We start from the raw sequence: 18,912 nt of genomic DNA on the forward strand, positions 1-18,912 counted from the left end.
GCTGAGGAGGAATGACATCATCCACACTAGAACCTCTTGCCTGGCTACCACAGACAGAAAGTAGAAAACAGAACTAACCAAGCCCAGCAAGCCCCACACAGACTCTCGGACTCCTTGTTGTATATATCCCTGAAAGAGGTGTGATCTTCAAGTATGATAATGGATTGGTATTTTTTTCTTCTTAATTTTATTAATGTTTGCTTTATATACTTTAAAGTTACATTTCTGTCAAAACAAAATATTTTATCTTCCTCTAAAAATAATCCCTCTATTATTAATGAAATATGCTCCTTTATCATTCATAACACTCTGGTTTCAAAATGTACTTTGGAGATACCAATATACTTTTACAAACTTTCTCACAGTATTAGTTTACTGTATCTTTTAAAAATTTTTTTCTTTTTAAAGACTTTATTTATTTGAGAGAAAGGACACAGGGGAGAGTGAGAGGGTGAAGCAGGCTCCTCCATGAGCAGAGAGCCCAATGTGGATCTTGATCGAGGACCCTGAGATCATGACCTGAGCCAAAGGCAGACAATTAACTGACTGAGACACCCAGACACCCCCTTTCTATTTTTTAAACTTCAATATATCAGAATTCTTTTATTTAAAACACCTCTTACTGAAAATAGCAAATAGCTTTTTTTAAAAAAAAATTCCAATCTGACACTGTCTTTAGTTTGGAGTATTTAGTCCTTTTACCTTTAAAGTGCCTTTTTAAAAAAAGATTTCATTTATTTATTTGACAGATCACAAGCAGGCAGAGAAGAAAGCAGAGAGAAAGGAGGAAGCAGACTCCCCACTGAGTAGAGAGCCCAATGCAGGACTCGATCCAAGGACCCGAGCCAAAGGCAGAGGCTTAACCCACTGAGCCACCCAGGTGCCCCGAAAGTGCTTTTCACAGGATTTAATAAGCCTGTTACCCTTTTGGTTTTCTGTCTGTCCCATCTGTACTTACTACTCTCTCCTTTTCTCAACTTTTTTTGGATTAATCAAATTTATTATCCCATTCCATTCCACTATTAAAATTCCCACTATACATCCTCATATAATTTTTTTACATGGTTACTTACACTTAAGCATGTACACTCAAACAGAACAAAATTTCTCCAAATAAGTGAAAATTGATGGAGGGGGGAGAGTCTTACTTCTTTTATGTATAAAGCGCAAATATACACATAGCACATAAAGAGATACACAGGGTATATGTATCTGTGGTTCTAAACTGTCATAGGGGAACTCAATTAGGAAAAAAACAATGTCTAAAGATGTTTCCTCTGGAGGGCAATAGGGAAAAGAAGTTTGCCAGGTGCCCCCAGCTACACTGCATCAATTTGACCCCTAGAGGGGCTTGAAAGGGAGTAGCTCAATTACACCACATAGCTGCTCCCTGCCTATGCTTGACCCTCAGTAAAAACCAGGGACACCAAAGCTCAGGTGAGATTCCATGGCTAAACTTCACATGTATTCTTACAAACTGTTTCTGGGAGAATTAAGCACTACTGTGTGACTCCAGTGGAAGCTCACATCTGGGTTTTCCTGCTCTTCAGCCTATGCGAATTTTCTCCTCACTGATATGAAACTATATCCTTTCATAACCACCATTTTTCCTAATTTTGTAAGCCCTAGCACATCATCAAATTTAAGGATGGTTTTGGGGAACTCCCACAAACCATGGCTTTGATGTAACCTGGTCAAGACCTTCTAGCTTTGGGGATGTCTCCATAATATCTTTCCTCAAGAACTACAAAGGTACACTGCCTCATTTTTTAAATAGTTCTTACCATACCCTAGCAGAGTTTTAGTCCTATTCATAGTGTTCTATTTACACAATCAAGTATAAACAAGGGATGAGAGCTATGTCTCTTTAATGTAGGCACTTAATAAATACCTGATGTTCGACTTATTTTTATTTTTAAGAACTTATTTATTTATTTGACAGAGATCACAAGTGGGCAGAGAGGGAGGCAGGGGGCGCGGGGAAGCAGGCTCCCTGCCAAGCACAAAGCCCGATGCAGGACTCCATCCCAGGACCCTGAGATCATGCCCTGAGCCAAAGGCAGAGGCTTATTAACCCACTGAGCCACCCAGGTGCCCACTGATATTTGACTTATAAATGCAACTTCTAGAAATTCTTAAGAATTTCTTAAAATTCGGGACGCCTGGGTGGCTCAGTTGGTTAAGCAGCTGCCTTCAGCTCAGGTCATGATCCCAGCGTCCTGGGATCGAGTCCCACATCGGGCTCCTTGCTCCGCGGGGAGCCTGCTTCTCCCTCTGACTTTGCCTTCCACTCTGTCTGCCTGTGCTCGTTCTCGCTCTCTCTCATAAATAAATAAAATCTTTAAAAAAAAAAAAAAGAATTTCTTAAAATTCTATCATAAAGATCTATATATATTACAAAGTAGTTTATGATAATTCTAAATATCTAAGATTAGGCAATAGGTTAAATAAAATATGGTGAGCTATATGTTATCACTCTATGGATCTCTGACATTGATCCATATTAAATGTTGATGAAAAATGTTTTCTGATGAATTAGACATCAGATTTAAAAAGAGATTAGAGGCTGGATACTGTCATAATAAAGAACATAGCATCTGTCATCCAAAATTCAGGTTGTTAACTTTATCTTTGGTTGTTACTGTGTAGCTTTTTACTATATTACTTAACTGACTTTATTTCCTCATCAGCAAAATGGGAAAAACAAGATACCTACGTCAAAGTGTTCCTCTATGTATCAAATGAAATAAAACATAAAGCACTTTCAGTGGCATATAATAAACACCAAATTACACCAAGTAAAAGTTGCCCATTAATTAATGAACTTGTAAAGAATATTTCATTTCCCTTGTTTCATTATCTTTTAAAATTCCCTTTGTGCTTCTTTTTCTTACAGTAAAATTTGAAATTCTTAAGCTGTGCTTCCATGTCATGTTAACTCAGTTCAGTGTCCAGTCTTCAGATTTCAATTCTTCCTCATTAATATTTGTCGCAAAGACTCTCAAAAGCAAAGGAAGACAATATATTCTTGCTCTCCACATAAGGCTGCACACATATAACCAGCTCAAAAAATGTGATCTAATAAGTAACGACTCGAGCATAATAATAAAAGGCTCAATCTTGTTCCTATGTCCAATACAGGAGTTACTGCATACTTATTTCTGTTCCCATAAATCTGTCCTTTCAAGTATAATGTGTATAATGATGTGTGTATGACACCTGGATCTCCCAGATCATTCCTATGTCCTATGAAAGAAACCACAATCTTTAAAAAATATGAAATTCTGAATAGCAGTCTTAATTCATATTTTGTTACCCTGGTCACTGAAATTCCAAAAGTTTTGAATACTTGGATGTGTCAAATCACACGGTGACCATTGCCAGTATCTACTTATAACTACTTGCCTAGAAATATGGAAAAACTGGAACTTTGTCTCTTTTATGTGGCAAATCCATGTGCCAAATTTCCTGTTGGCAGAAACAAAATAAAAAACATATCCAGAGCGCCTGGGTGGCTCAGTGGATTAAAGCCTCTGCCTTCGGCTCAGGTCATGATCCCAGGATCCTGGGATCTAGTCCCGCATGGGGCTCTCTGCTCAGCAGGGACCCTGCTTCCTCCTTCTCTCTCTCTGCCTGCCTCTCTGCCTACTTGTGATCTTTGTCTGTCAAATAAATAAATAAAATCTTAAAAAAAAAAAAAACATATCCAGACGCAAATACCCTCAACAAAACAGCAAAATGAATTCAACAATATTAAAAGGATCATATACTATGATCAAATGAGATTCCAAGGATGCTAGGATGCTTCCATATCTACAAATTAATCAACACACAATGAAGGATCAACAAAATGAAGGGTAGAAGGATAAAAAAGGATAAAGCCACATGATCATCTCAACAGATGCAGAAAAAGACATTTGACAAAATTCAACATCAGTTTGTTAAAAATGCAACAAAGTGGGTACTGGGTGGCTCAGTGGGTTAAGCCTCTGCCTTCAGCTCAGGTCGTGATCTCAGGGTTCTGAAATCGAACCCCCCACTGGGCTCTCTGCTCAGCAGGGAGCCTGCTTTCCCTGCTCTCTCTCTGCCTGCCACTCTGCCTACTTGTGATCTCCATCCATCAAATAAATAAATAAATAAAATCTTTAAAAAAAAAAAATAATAGGGACGCCTGGGTGGCTCAGTCGGTTAAGCAGCTGCCTTCAGCTCAGGTCGTGATCCCAGGACGCTGGGCTCCTTGCTTAGCGGGGAGCCTGTTTCTCCGTCTACCTCTGCCGCCACTCTGCCTGCCTGTGCTCGCTCGCTCGCTCGCTCTCTCGGGCAAATAAATAAATAAAATCTTAAAATAATAATAATAATAAAGGCAATTAAATCTTCAAGGTTTACTTGTTTGAATTTTGTTTTTTATTTTTCCAAAGCATTTGGTGGCAGCAGTAGAATCTAAAGAGAACTACTGGCATTTGGGGAAAATGAGGAACACAGGTGTGGCAGCCCTTGAACCCATCTAAATTCACTGTCTTGCCATTTCCAAAGCCTGCTGGTTAAGTCCCTTCTTAGTTTGAGCTCTGCTCTCTTTGCATTTGAGCAACCGATCTAATTGCCTTTTAATCCAGGTTGAACAGGTCAGTCTAGACTGACATGAGGCTCTAACAGAGCTATTCCTTAGTCCTCGGTTCAGTCTGCAATTCCATGTCGGAATCTCTTCCCCAGTTCCAGTCCACAGTCCCCATTTACTACCTTTCTCCATTTCTAATATGCTGTCTTCTAGTTTGGTTCATGCTGGAATTGCGGGTGGTACACAACTTTCTCTTGGCCCGTCCACCATGACATCTCTTGGTTACTGTCAGTATGTTAAGGTACACACTTGTTTCTCTTGTTTATGGAAATAAATGCTTAGCTGATGGGATCTTTAAATTCCAAAAAGTTTAGCATTCCACCTTCTGGCACACTTGCTTATTTTATATCTAAGGTCTATGGCCCTGGAAGCTATAAAAATCTACCTGCTTGGTTTGAGTCCTAAAGAACTTGGCTTGGTAACCATCCAGCTGGGAACCCCAGAATAAGGCTAGACAGAAATAGGAGTTGTACCTTATTTACATCTAGACATGGTTGGGGAGAAATGTGGGTTAATTCCATTTGTGGTTAGGGTCCTATCAAACTGCTGCCAGCCCTCCTGGGAAATAATACAATGTAGAAATACAGTGGTCATGACAAGAAACAATCCAATTGTGTAAGATCATTTAAGCGCACTTGAAAGCAAGGCTTTCCAAATTAAACAGAACTGGCAAGGAGAAGCCCCCCAACAGTTTAAAAATTCCAAAATAGTGTCACTAAAAGATTAGGCTGAAGAAGCCTGGAAAAAATTAAATATGTAAGAGGTACCTACAGTAAAACACTGTAAGACTTAACTTCTAGGGCTCCCCTCTAACCTCCTTTGAGGGCTCATTCTACCAATCCTCTGAATTGTTTACCCACTGTGAAGATTACATAACTATAAGTAAAAGTCGGCCAAGTTAGTGGCCTTAGAGGCACCCCATTACCACCTTCAAAGGAGGGCCCCTCCCAGAGTTGACAGAAGTGAGGGATTTTCTGGTAAACTTACACATTTTCCTTTAAACAGTTAAGGGGAAACTCTGGTAGATATCAGAGCCTACAGAGTTGATCCTAGAAAAACTGGCAGAAGCCAGTAAAGGGGGGAAATTCTTACCAGAATCACTTCTTTTGAATCTCTATCTGTAATGCCCAGTTGAAAGGAAAATAAAATTTCACATCATCTCCTTCTTTCCAAATCTATATTGATCCTTTGTCTCTCAGGGATGCTACTGCCTTCTTGCACATCTGGTTGTGTGAGACTGGGCTTGGCTTTCTGCCTGCCTGGGATGAGCAGGTTGTTGGTTCTTACTCTTGGCTATATTTGGGAGTAACTCTGGATTTGGGGAAGGTACTATCCTTTACATGCTCTTTGTTGACCGTCTTAGATCGAAGGAAGGTTATTCAGTACTGCCAGAAATACTTAAAATTGGCACTATTTACCCATGAAGAAAGAAGCAAATTGAGGATAATATAGTTGGATAGGTGGATCAACCTACAATGTCAATTTAAGTTACAAGCCAATTCTCTGAGGAACTGAGAGCAACTATCCTTACAAATCCTTTGGACAACAAAAGTCAGCCTTTTTTTTGAGATTTTATTTGAGAGAGACAGAGAGAGAGCATTGAGCGTGGGACAGAGTGAGGGTGAGGATGGAGCCTGATGCAGGGCTGGATCCCAGGACCCTGGGATCATGACTTGAAGTGAAGGCAGATGCTAAACTGACTGAGCCACCGTGGTGCCCCAAAAGTCAGCTTTAAAGGCAATTCAAAATTCACCTAATCCTTACCAATTCCAAAACTTCCCTGGTTTATCTCAGAAGGCTTGTAAATTACTGGCCTTGGGAAACCAAAGGCCTTCTTGGAAGCATTTATATTCATTCTCTGTCCCTAAAAGTTACATCTCTTATCATGTTTTTGAAATATAGACCTGACACTGAAAGAAAGAAAAAGGGAAAGAAGCCTTTTAAAAATACAGACTGCTAAAAGGGCCCTTGTACCCAAACTTTAGCACAACCTCTTTAATATTAGTTCCAAGGACAAAAACATCTTAAAATTTTTCTCCACAAATATTAGTAACTATACAGTCTTTGCATCTGTGTGTTTGTGTCTATGTCCATATACAGTTGTATATGGATGTATATGAGATAGTCTACCTCCAGATGGTATTACTAAAATTAATTTGTAAAAGCCCTATTCAAGTGAAGCACTTGAAAGTATGGGCCATTTCATAACTCTCAGAAAGACAGATACTAATGCAAATGTTTTTCGAGTTTTTGTTATCTGGAGAAACAGTCTATATGAAAACTAATTTAAGGTTGATGTTTTAATTAAAATAGGCAAGTCTTCAGAGTTAGCATTAAATAAAAAACTTTTATTCTACCTGGTTTACTAGCCAAGTAAGTTCATGTTATCTCTTACAAACTCCATCAACAAAAAGTAACAGCTTGGGGAAGACTTCCAGGAAAGACCGTGGAGCAGGAGGATCCTAAAGTCACCTCAGCCCATGGATACAACTGGTAACAGTGCAAATAACCCAGAAAACGACCTGAAGATTGGCAGAACAAATTCCACGACTAAATGTAGAGAAGAGGCCACACTGAAGAGGGCAGGGAGCGCAGAGATGCAGTGGGGAGCTAAATCCTGCAGGACGGAGGGAGCTGCAGATTCGGAGAAGGGCAAGAAACAGACTGTCACACTGGGGAGCCTGCACAGGGAAGATGAATCCCCACAACATTTGGCTTTGAAAGTCAGAGAGGCCAAATATCATGAGTTCTTACATCCAGGAAAACTTAAAGCCTAGAACTTCAAAAATCAGCAGGCTCAGCTCTGGGAAAGGCCAGAGGGTGATACGAAGCTGAGTCCCTGCCCCTAAAGAGTCAGTTTAACAGACAGGCCCACTGAGGTGCAGCCTAGAAGCAGCAGTTTGAAAGAGGCCTGGGCAGTACATGAAGGAGAGCAAGTTACTACTCTCAGGGGTCACTGGGGGACTTTTCCAGGAACAAAGGAGCTGGCAGATACCATTTCCCTCCCCCCACCCCAGCACTGTGGGAACCTGGGCAGTGCAGGTTCACTACCTAATATGTTTACACTACGTCCTGCCCCCTCCAGCCAGGCCTCTCTCAGTCTCTGAACTGTGGGTCCCCTCCCCAAGAGACTGACACAAACCTTGCCAATACTGCGTCTTCTGACCTCTTGCGGAGGATGTGGGCACCTTGGTACAACTGCACCCCTGACCTGAGTGACCTTGCAGGGCACTCGCTTCCCTGGTCTCTACAGTGGCTGCAAGTTCCCTCTGGAAGAGGACCAGCACCACTTTGTTAAAAATGCGTGCTTCACCCACTACTTTCAAGAGAAAGCAACATAGCTGACTTCATAACACACAAAACAGACATAGAGAGTTGGGCAAAATGAGCACACGGCAAAATGAGAGTTGGGCAAAATGAGCGTAGGTCCCAAATGAAAGAACAATAAAAGTATAGTGGGGTGCCTGGGTGGCTCAGCGGGTTAAGCCTCTGCCTTTAGCTCAGGTCATGATCTCAGGGTCCTGGGATCAAGCCCTGCTCCCTGCTCAGCGGGGAGGCCTGCTTCCCCCTCTCTCTCTGCCTGCCTCTCTGCCTACTTGTGATCTCTGTCAAATAAATAAATAAAATATTTTTTTAAAGTACAGCAATAAACCTAAGCAAAATGGAGATACGTAATATGCCTGATAGAAAATTTAAAATAAGGATCATAAAGACTAGCTGTACTTGAGAAGAATCCAGGACCTCAACAAGACTCTTAATACAGAGATAAAAAAGAAACAATCAGGGCACCTGGGCGGCTCAGCTGGTTAAGCGACTGCCTTCGGCTCAGGTCATGGTCTTGGGGTCCTGGGATCGAGTCCCACATCAGGATCCCAGCTCCATGGGGAGTCTGCTTCTCCCTCTGACCTCCCCTCTCATTCTCTCTCACTCTGTCTCTCTCTCTCAAATAAATAAATAAAACCTTTAAAAAAAATCAGAGATGAAAAACACAGTAACTGAAATTAAAAATACACTTGATGGAATAAATAGTAGGCTACAGGAAGAAGAGAGCTGAATTAATGATCTGGAAGACAGGGTAATGGAAAGAAAGCTAAGCAAGCTAAGCAAGAAAAAGTAGTGCAAAATGAGAACAGATAAGGGAGCTCAGCAACTCCACAAAGTGTAATAACATTCACATTATAGGAATCCCAGAAGAGAAAAGGGAGCAGAAAACTTCCTTAATCTCGGGAAGGAAACAGATATCCAGATCCAGGAGGCACAGAGATTCCCCCAACAAAATCACCACAAGGAGATTTACACCAAGACACAAAGTAATTAAAATGGCAAAAAGTAGTGATAAGGAAAAAAAAATTAAAAGCATCAAGAGAAAAGATGACAATTACATAAAAGGGAAATCCTATAAGGCTATCAGGGGGTTTCTCAGCAGAAATATTCCAGGCTAGAAGGGACTGGCATGATAATATTCAAAGTGCAGAGAGGGAAAAAAACCTGCAGCCAAGAATACTCTACCCAGCAAGGCTATCATTCAGAATGGAAGCAGAGATAGTTTCTCTGAAAAACAAAAACTAAAGGAGTTCATGACCACTATACCAGCTCTACCAGAAACATTAAAGGGAATCTTTGAGTGGAAAAGAAGACCATAAGTAGAGTATGAAAAGCATGAAACACAAAAGCTGTAAAATAAGTATATCTATAAAACTCAGTCAATGGATTTATAAAATAAAAGAATATAAAACATTACATCGTATACCTAAAATGTCAGGATAGGAAGGAGTAAATAGATTCAAACTTAAGTGATCATCAACATTAGATAGACTTCTTTTTGCAGAAGATGTTATGTACAAACCAAATGATAACCACAAATCAAAAACTAGTAATAGATAGGCAAAGAATAAAGAGAAAGGAACCTAAGTATATCATTAAAGAAAACCAGCAAACCATGAAAGAGAGCAAGAGAAGGATCAGAGAAAACCTACAAAAATAACCACAAAACAAGTAACAAAATAGCAACATATACATATCTATCAGTAATTACTTTGAATGTAAATGGAGTAAATGCTCCCATCAAAAGACACAGGGTAATGGAATTTTTTTTTAAAGGCCCATTTATATGCCTATAAGACTCATTTTATTTTTTATAAAGATTTTATTTATTTATCTGACAGAGCGAGAGATCACAAGTAGGCAGAGAGAGAGGGGGGAAGCAGCCTCCCTGCTGAGCAGAGAACCCGATGCAGGGCTCAATCCCAGGACCCTGAGATCATGACCTGAGCTGAAGGCAGAGGCTTAACCCACTGAGGCACCCAGGCATCCCAAGACTCATTTCAGACCGAAAGTCACCTGCAGATTGAAACTGAGGGTATGGAGAAATATTTATCATCAGAAAGCTGAGGTAGAAATACATCAGACAAAACAGACTTTAAAATAAAGACTGCAACAAGACACAAAGAAGGACACATGTTAGCATCCAAATACATAAACAGCTAAAAACAAACATAAAGGAACTGATAGTAATACAGTAATAGTAGGGAACTTTAACACCCCATTTCGTCAATGGACAGATCAACCAAACAGAAAATCAAAAAGGAAACACAGCTTTGAATGATACCCTGGATAGTGGATGGTTGTAACAGAAATATTCAGAACATACCATCCTGAAACACCAGAACACACATTCTTTTCAAGTGCTTATGGTACAATCTCCAGAACAGATTACATATTAGGACACAAAACATGTTTCAACAAATTCACAAAAACTGAAGTCATACCATGCATCTTTTCTGACCACAAAACTATGAAACTGGAAATCAACCACAAGAAAAAAATCAGGAAAAAGCACAAACACACGGAGGCTAAATAACATGCTACTGAACAATGGATGGGTCAAGCAAAAAACCAAAGAAGAAATAAAATTATATAGGAATAAATGAAAATAAAAATAAAATGGTCCAAAATTTGGGGGATTCAGGAAAAGCAGTTTTAAGAGGGAAGTTTAACACAATACAAGCATACCTTGAGAAATAAGAAAAATCCCAAATAATAACCTAACCTTACATCGAAAGGAGCTAGAAAAAGAACAAACAAAATCCAAAACCCACAGAAGGAAAGAATAACGAAGAAATGAAGATTAGGGCAGAAATGAGTGATCTAGAAACTAAAATCAGAAACAAAACCAAAAGAACAGATTAGTGAAACCAGGAGCTGTTTCTTTGAAAAGATCAATAAAATTGATAAGCCTCTAGGAAGAATCATCCCAAAAAAGGGACTCAAAAACAAAAGAAAAGAAAAAAAAACAGAAATAAGAGAAATAACGACCCATGGCACAGAAATATAAACAATTGTAACAGAATATTATGAAAAATTATATGCCAATGAACTGGATAACCTACAAGAAATGGATCAATTCCTAGAAATATATAACCTACCAAAACTGAAGCAGGAAGAAATAGAAAATCTGAACAAAACAATTGCTAGCAATGAAAATGGATCAGGAGGGGCGCCTGGGTGGCTCGGTGGGTTAAAGCCTCTGCCTTTGGCTCAGGTCTTGATCCCGGGGTCCTGGGATCGAGCCCCACATTGGGCTCTCTGCTCAGCAGGGAGCCTGCTTCCCCCTCTCACTCTGCTTGCCTCTCTGCCTACTTGTGATCTCTGTCAAATTAAAAAAAAAAAAGGATCAGGAATGCCAAAAAACCTCCCAACAAACAGAAGTCCAGGACCAGATGGCTTCATAGGCAAATTTGACCAAACATTTAGGGAAGAGTTAATACGCTTCTCAAACTATTTCAAAACATGGACAAGGAAGGAAAACATCCAAATTCTTTCTATGAGGCCAGCATTACCCTGATACCAAAACCAAACAGACACCACAAAAAAACAGGACTATAGGCCAATTATCTCTGATGAACGTACATGCAAAAATCATCAACAAAATATTAACAAACCAACTCTAACAATACATTACAGATAATTCACCATGATGAAGGGGGATTTATTCCTGGGCTGCACAGGTGGTTCCATATTTGCAAATCAATCAGTGTGGTATATCACATCAATAAGAGAAAGAATAAAAACCATATGATCATTTCAACAGATGCAAAAAAAGCACCTGACAAAGTACAGTATCCATTCGTGATAACCTTCCACAAACTAGGTTTAGGAAAAATACTTCAACATAATAAAGGCCATGAAAAACCCACAGCTAACATCACACTCAGTAGGGAAAAACTGAAAGCCTTTCTAAGATCAGAAACAAGAAAATGATGTCCACTCTCACCACTTTTATTCAATATAGTACAGAAGGCTTAGCCATAGAAATCAGACAAAGGAATAAAAAGCATCCAAATCAGTAAGGAAAAGAGTATAACTTTACTATTTGCAGATGACATGATACTATATATAGAAAACCCTAAAGACTCCACCAAAAAGCTACCAGAACTGAAAATGAATTCAGTGAAGTTGCAGGATACAAAATCAATGGACAGAAATCTGCTGCTTTTCTCTACACTCAGGAGAAAAAGAAATTTTAAAAATAATTCTATTTAGGGGCGCCTGGGTGGCTCAGTGGGTTAGGCCGCTGCCTTCGGCTCGGGTCATGATCTCAGGGTCCTGGGATCGAGTCCCACATCGGCCTCTCTGCTCAGCGGGGAGCCTGCTTCTCTCTCTCTCTGCCTGCCTCTCTGCCTGCTTGTGATCTCTATCTGTCAAATAAATAAAATCTTTAAAAAAAAATAATAATTCTATTTACAACTGCAGTGAAAAGAAGAAAAATACTAGTAATAAACTTAAGTATAGAGGTAAAATACTTGTACTCTGAAAAGTAGAAAACAATGATACAAGAAACTGAAGATGACACAAAGAAATGTAAAGGCATTCCTTGCTCATGATGGAAAAACAATTACTGTTAAAATGTCTATACTACCCAAAGGAATTTACAGATTTAATGCAATCCCTATCCAAAATACCAACAGCATTTTTCACAGAACTAGAACAAACAATCCTAAAATTGAATGGAAGCACAGAAGACCCCAAATAGCCAAAGTAATCTTGAAAAAGAACAACAGACTGGAAGTATCTCAATTCCAGACTTCAAGTTATATCATAAAGCTATAGTATTCAAAACAGTATGGTCTTGCTTAAAAACAGACAGTGATCAGTGAAACAGAATAGAAAGCCAGAAATAAACCGACAACTATATGATCAGTTAATCTTCGACAAGAGAAAAGAGACTATCCAATGAGACAAAGATAGTCTCTTCAACAAATGGTGTTGGGAAAACTGGACAGCAACATGCGAATGAAAGAAACTGGGCCACTTCTTACAACATACAAAAAATGAACTCAAAATGGATTAAAGACCTAAATGTGAAACCTGAAACCATAAAAATCCGAGAAAAGAGTATAAGCGGTAATTTCTCTGACGTGTGCTGTAGCAACATTTTTCTAGGATCGAATGCCTCTCCTGAGGCATGTAATCCATCATAATAGAAATATGTCTCTTGAGGCATAAACTCCATCAAAATAAAAAGCTTCGGCACAGCAAATGAAATAATCAACAAAAGTAAAAGGCAATTGAATGGGAGAAGATATTTGCAAATGACATATGTATAAAAGGTTAGTATCCCAAATATATAAAGAACTATTTACATAGCTCAATACCCAAAAAACAAATATCCAATTAAAAAACAGCAGAAGTCATGAACAGACATTTCTCCAAAGACTTAAAGATGGCCTACAGACACATGAAAGGATGCTCAACATCACTGACCATCAGGGAAATGTAAATCCAAAGAATTATAATGGGATATCAATTCATACTAGGCAGAATAGCTAAAATCAAAAACACAGTAAGTGTTGGTGAGGATGAGGAGAAAAAGGAATCCTTCCTCTTGCACTGGGAGTGCAGACTGGTGCAGCCACTGTGGAAAACCATACGGAGGTTCCTCAAAAGATTAAAACTAGTGAGAAGGGGTGCCTGGGTAGCTCAGTAGGTTAAGCCTCTGCCTTCAGCTCAAGTCATGATCTTAGGGTCCTGGGATGGAGTCTCGCATCAGGCTCTCTGCTCAGCAGGAAGCCTGCTTCCCCACGCCACCTCTGCCTGCCTCTCTTTCTACTTGTGATCTCTGTCTGTCAAATAGAAACACTAATTCAAAGGGATCCATGCACCCTGATGTTTTCTCCAACAGTATTTAGGGGCGCCTGGGTGGCTCAGTGGGTTAAGCTGCTGCCTTCGGCTCTGGTCATGATCTCAGGGTCCTGGGATCGAGTCCCGCATCGGGCTCTCTGCTCAGAAGGGAGCCTGCTTCCCTCTCTCTCTCTCTGCCTGCCTCTCCATCTACTTGTGATCTCTCTCTGTCAAATAAATAAATAAAATCTTAGGAAAAAAAAATCTTCCTCCAACAGTTATTTATAATAGCCAAATTACGGAAACATTCATCAATAGATGAATGGATAAAGAAATAAGAGAAAGACAATTACTGTATGATTTCACTCATATGATTTCATTCATTTACTGTACGATTTCACTCATATTTAAGAAACAAATAAGCAAAGGAATAGAAAAAAAAGACTAAGAGACAAACCAAGAAACAGACTCCTTACTACAGAGAACAAACTTATGGTTACCAGAGGGGAGGTGGAAGGGAGGGGATGGGTGAAAGAGGTGATGGGCATTAAAAAGTACCACTTGCCATGAGCACTGAGCAATGTACAAAATTGCTGAATCACTATTTTGTACACCTGAAATTAATGTATGTTACTATACCAGAAGTTAAATACAAAAAAGAAAATAATAGCTCAAGACAGTGGCTTTGTCTAATGTTTAATAAAGTTTTTGTAGGTAATATAAACATAATAGTTAAAAACAATTAAACAGGGATGCCTGGGTGGCTCAGTTGGTTGGACGACTGCCTTCGGCTCAGGTCATGATCCCGGAGTCCTGGAATCAAGTCCCGCATCGGGCTCCCAGCTCCATGGGGAGTCTGCTTCTCCCTCTGACCTTCTCCTTGCTCATGCTCTCTCTCACTGTCTCTCTCTCAAATAAATAATAAAATAAAATCTTTAAATAAAAACAATTAAACATAAATTAAATGTGGAAGCAAGATAAACTTTGTAAATGCAGCTTTTTTAAAAAAAGATTTTACTTATTTATTTGATACAGAGAGAGAGAGAGAGAGGGACCACAAGGAGGGGGAGTGGGAGAGAGAGAAGCAGGCCTCCAGCCGAGCAGGGAGCCCGACACAGGACTCGATCCCATGCCCCCGGGACCACGACCAGAGCTGAAGGCAGACGCCCAACCGACTGAGCCACCCAAGTGCCCCGTAAATGCAGTTTTCAATAATATTAATGTCTACTAAGTTTTCAAATCTTTATGGTAACCTAAAAATTAAAGTTTTGCTTAGTTAGGTTAAATGATGAGTGAAGTTAAATTCACTAAATATCTAGATCATTTCTAAGTAAGATAAAATACTGAAATATTAATCACTTAACAGATTTAGCTACTTTTGGCTTCTTATGGGGAAGCTAAAAGATCTATGGATGTGTTAATGCTACACTGGAAAATTTAAAAGGCATATGCCTCGAAAATTTATGTAATACGTTCATAAATTTGCAAATCTAAAGACTGCTGGTACACCAGACAGTTCATATATGCTTACTACTTAATTTTCACTAGAAATTAAGGTTTCTAAGAGTTAAGAATGCTAAGAAATGTAATTAAGACTACTAGAAAGAATAAGGGCACCAACTCTGCATGCAAAGAAAGATGTGTGTTTTTGCTAAGAAAAAGCATGAGTAATGGAAATACATTTTTCTTAAGGAAAAGAAGTTGTCCTACAGTGGGGCTGGTTATTTAAAGAAGGAAAACATAAAGCAAAATCTAAAAAACAAAGTGATGTAAAAAACAAAGTGATAGATTTGTTGGGAAAGAATCCTTGGAAAGAAATTTTATAATGTGCTCAAGCTGGCTTTCGTCAGAGATAGCAGCAACGCATCATAAAGATTGTGACACATGTGGATAAAAACCAATTCTGCTTTTGCAAAAATGGCCCCTCATTGCCATACTTTTGCCATCTTGAGGTACGTGAAACACAGCAACAGTTTCCCCCTAAATCAAAGAACTCAAGATGGGTATACAACGGCTATAAATTAAAAGAACACTCAGTGGTATGGGAAACCCACAACAGCTGCTTAGTTTTTCCCCCATCCCTGGAAATCCCTGTATTTTGACTTTTGCTTTCCTTTACCTACCACAGGACATTTAGGATGACTCATTATTAATAAGACATTGGTGGGGACACATCTGTAAAACTGCAAAAACAGTCTGTTAATGCCTGATCCGTCAGGTCCATAATCCTGAAAAATTATTATTTTTTTTAAAAGATTTTATTTATTTATTTGACAGACAGAGATCACAAGTAGGCAGAGAGGCAGGCAGAGAGAGAGAGAGGAGGAAGCAGGCTCCCTGCTGAGCAGAGAGCCCGATGCGGGACTCGATCCCAGGACCCTGAGATCATGACCTGAGCCGAAGGCAGCGGCTTAACCCACTGAGCCACCCAGGCGCCCCTGAAAAATTATTTTTGTTCCCAGAGGCCTCAGATGCCCTCCCTCTGGACCCTTTGAACACCTGTAAGTAAATTTCATTCAGCTGCAAGTCAGTATGGATTGTTATTGTAGGTATGTTTTCCCTCAAAGCCTTCACATGTCACAAGGTCTCAAAGTGTCAAAGAAAAATATTATTAACAAGTGTGTTTCCCCATTTTTTTTTATATGATTGCCTGTTTTGTGTGTGTTGAGTTTGAGAAGTTCATTATAGATCCTGGATATCAACCTTTTGTCTGTACTGTCATTTGCAAATATCTTCTCCCATTCTGTGGGTTGCCTCTGTTTGTTTTTTTTTTTACTGTTTCCTTTGCTGTGCAGAAACTTTTGATTTTGATGCAGTCCCAAAAGTTTATTTTCGCTTTTGTTTCCTTTGCCTTTGGAGACAGGTCTTGAAAGAAGTTGCTGTGGCTGATATCGAAGAGATTACTGCCTATGTTCTCCTCTAGGATTCTGATGGATTCCTGTCTCACGTTGAGGTCTTTTATCCATTTTGAGTTTATCTTTGTGTATGGTGTAAAAGAATGGTCGCGTTTTATTCTTCTACATATAGCTGTCCAGTTTTCCCAGCACCATTTATTGAAGAGACTGTCTTTTTTTCCACTGTATATTTTTTCCTGTTTTGTCGAAGATTAATTGACCATAGAGTTGAGGGTCCATATCTGGGCTCTCTGCTCTGTTCCACTGGTCTATGTGTCTCTTTTTCCAATGAAGACATACAAATGGTTATCAGACACATGAAAAAATGTTCATCATCACTAGCCCTCAGGGAGATTCAAATTAAAACCACATTGACATATCACCTTACACCAGTTAGAATGGCCAAAATTAACAAGACAGGAAACAACATGTGTTGGAGGGGATGTGGAGAAAGGGGAACCCTCTTACACTGTTGGTGAGAATGCAGGTTGGTGCAGCCTCTTTGGAGAACAGTGTGGAGATTCCTCAAGAAATTAAAAATAGAACTTCCTTATGACCCTGCAATTGCACTCCTGGGTATTTACCCCAAAGATACAGATGTAGTGAAAAGAAGGGCCATCTGTACCCCAATGTTTATAGCAGCAATGGCCACGGTCACCAAACTGTGGAAAGAACCAAGATGCCCTTCAACAGACGAATGGGTAAGGAAAATGTGATCCATATACACTATGGAGTATTATGCCTCCATCAGAAAGGATGAATACCCAACTTTTGTAGCAACATGGACGGGACTGGAGGAGATTATGCTGAGTGAAATAAGTCAAGCAGAGAGAGTCAATTATCATACGGTTTCACTTGTTTGTGGAGTATAACAAATATCATGGAGAACAAGGGGTGTTAGAGAGGAGAAGGGAGTTGGGGGAAATTGGAAGGGGAGGTGAATCACGAGAGACTATGGACTCTGAAAAACAATCTAAGGGGTTTGATGTGGCAGGGGGGTGGGAGGTTGGGGGTACCAGGTGGTGGGTATTATTGAGGGCACGGATTGCATGGAGCACTGGGTGGGGTAAAAAAATAATGAATACTGTTATGCTGAAAATAAATAAATTTAATTTTTAAAAAAGTGTGTTTCCCATTTGGGGTATATACAATCCACGATCTGCAGTGATTGAAACACCCACTTCATTGGACAAATCATACAAGCCTTAACAAAGACCTTATAAACTTCTTGAAATCCTCTCAGTATATAACCTTCTGCTGATCCTTTATTGTCTCATGCTAGTATGACCAGCTACTCTAATGTCTCTAATGTCTTATCATCTATAGGTAAAGAAGCCTTCCTGGATCCCAGTTCAAAGGGTGTGGTTTGTCAGTACAGAGCCTGGTAATTGGGTGTTCTCCAACAATCACCAGAAAAAGACAACCCGTGAGCCAGTTGTAAAGAGGGCATTACTTACCAAGTGCTCCTAACCGCTAACACTGCTGCAAAACTATAAGGTATCAAGCCTTGGGTATACATCACATAACTAGAGAAGGTTCCACATGACACTTGATGGCATACAGATGCTGGAGATTTATAAATCAAATTGACAAGGAAGAGAAGTAGCTGACATCAAGGTAGACTGCTTTCACCCACGACTACAGATCAAGACTTCATACTTTAACTACATATGAAACCCTTTCTCCTTCTGTTCCTTTTCTTTCCTTTGGTATTGGCCTAGAAAGAGAACACCCTCTTCTTTATCTCCCAGCCATTACTGGGGGCAGAAGGGGTAACCTTTGGTATTTAGAACCTTTTATTCAGGTGAGGAGAAAATCTAACTGTGCCCCTAACTTTTCATAAGTAAAATAAGACATCTGAATTTCCATCATCAAGTTATAAAGGATCTACAAGGAGGCATTCATGATTCAAGATTCACTTGTTTTGGCAGGTTCCTATCCTTAGTGATTAGGGATTGATAAAAATGAAGCTAACGTCTTAGTTCTTGAGATTCTTGCAGAATCTGCTGCTAATGCAGTAACTGTCCGAAAAAAATCTTTAGACTCTCAAGAAAAAAGGTTTTTTTGTTTGTTTGTTTGTTTGAGGGAAAGTGGGCAGCAAAGCAAGATTTATTGAGGGATAGCAAAGTGATAGTACAAAGCTCCCAAAGAGGAAGGGGGCCTGAGAAGGCTGGCCTAGACAAAGTTGTTCTTGCTAACGGCATAACTCTCAATTATCTTTTAGCTGAGCAAGGAGGTATCTGTGCTGTGTACACCACCACCTGCTCTACCTGGATTAACACT

General features: G+C 39.6%; 1 protein-coding gene and 1 long non-coding RNA gene across 9 annotated transcripts in view; one reads left to right on the top strand and one right to left on the bottom strand.

Annotated features, from left to right (window-relative positions):
* The window catches only part of LOC132005620 (uncharacterized), a 76,662-nt gene extending 59,046 nt beyond the window's left edge, over positions 1 to 17,616 (top strand). Inside the window, exon 3 of one of the 2 annotated variants that reach the window (XR_009400854.1) lies at positions 750 to 2,303. This is a non-coding gene — a long non-coding RNA (uncharacterized LOC132005620). Of the gene's footprint in view, positions 1 to 749; positions 2,304 to 16,598 lie in introns of those variants that run through there. The other variant, XR_009400853.1, reaches the window with a different exon arrangement.
* Positions 1 to 18,912, bottom strand: part of ZNF529 (zinc finger protein 529) — a 77,023-nt gene that overhangs the window by 21,965 nt on the left and 36,146 nt on the right. The window lies entirely within an intron of this gene.

Source organism: Mustela nigripes, chromosome 17 (genome assembly GCF_022355385.1).
Source record: "Mustela nigripes isolate SB6536 chromosome 17, MUSNIG.SB6536, whole genome shotgun sequence".
NCBI lineage: Eukaryota > Metazoa > Chordata > Mammalia > Carnivora > Mustelidae > Mustela > Mustela nigripes.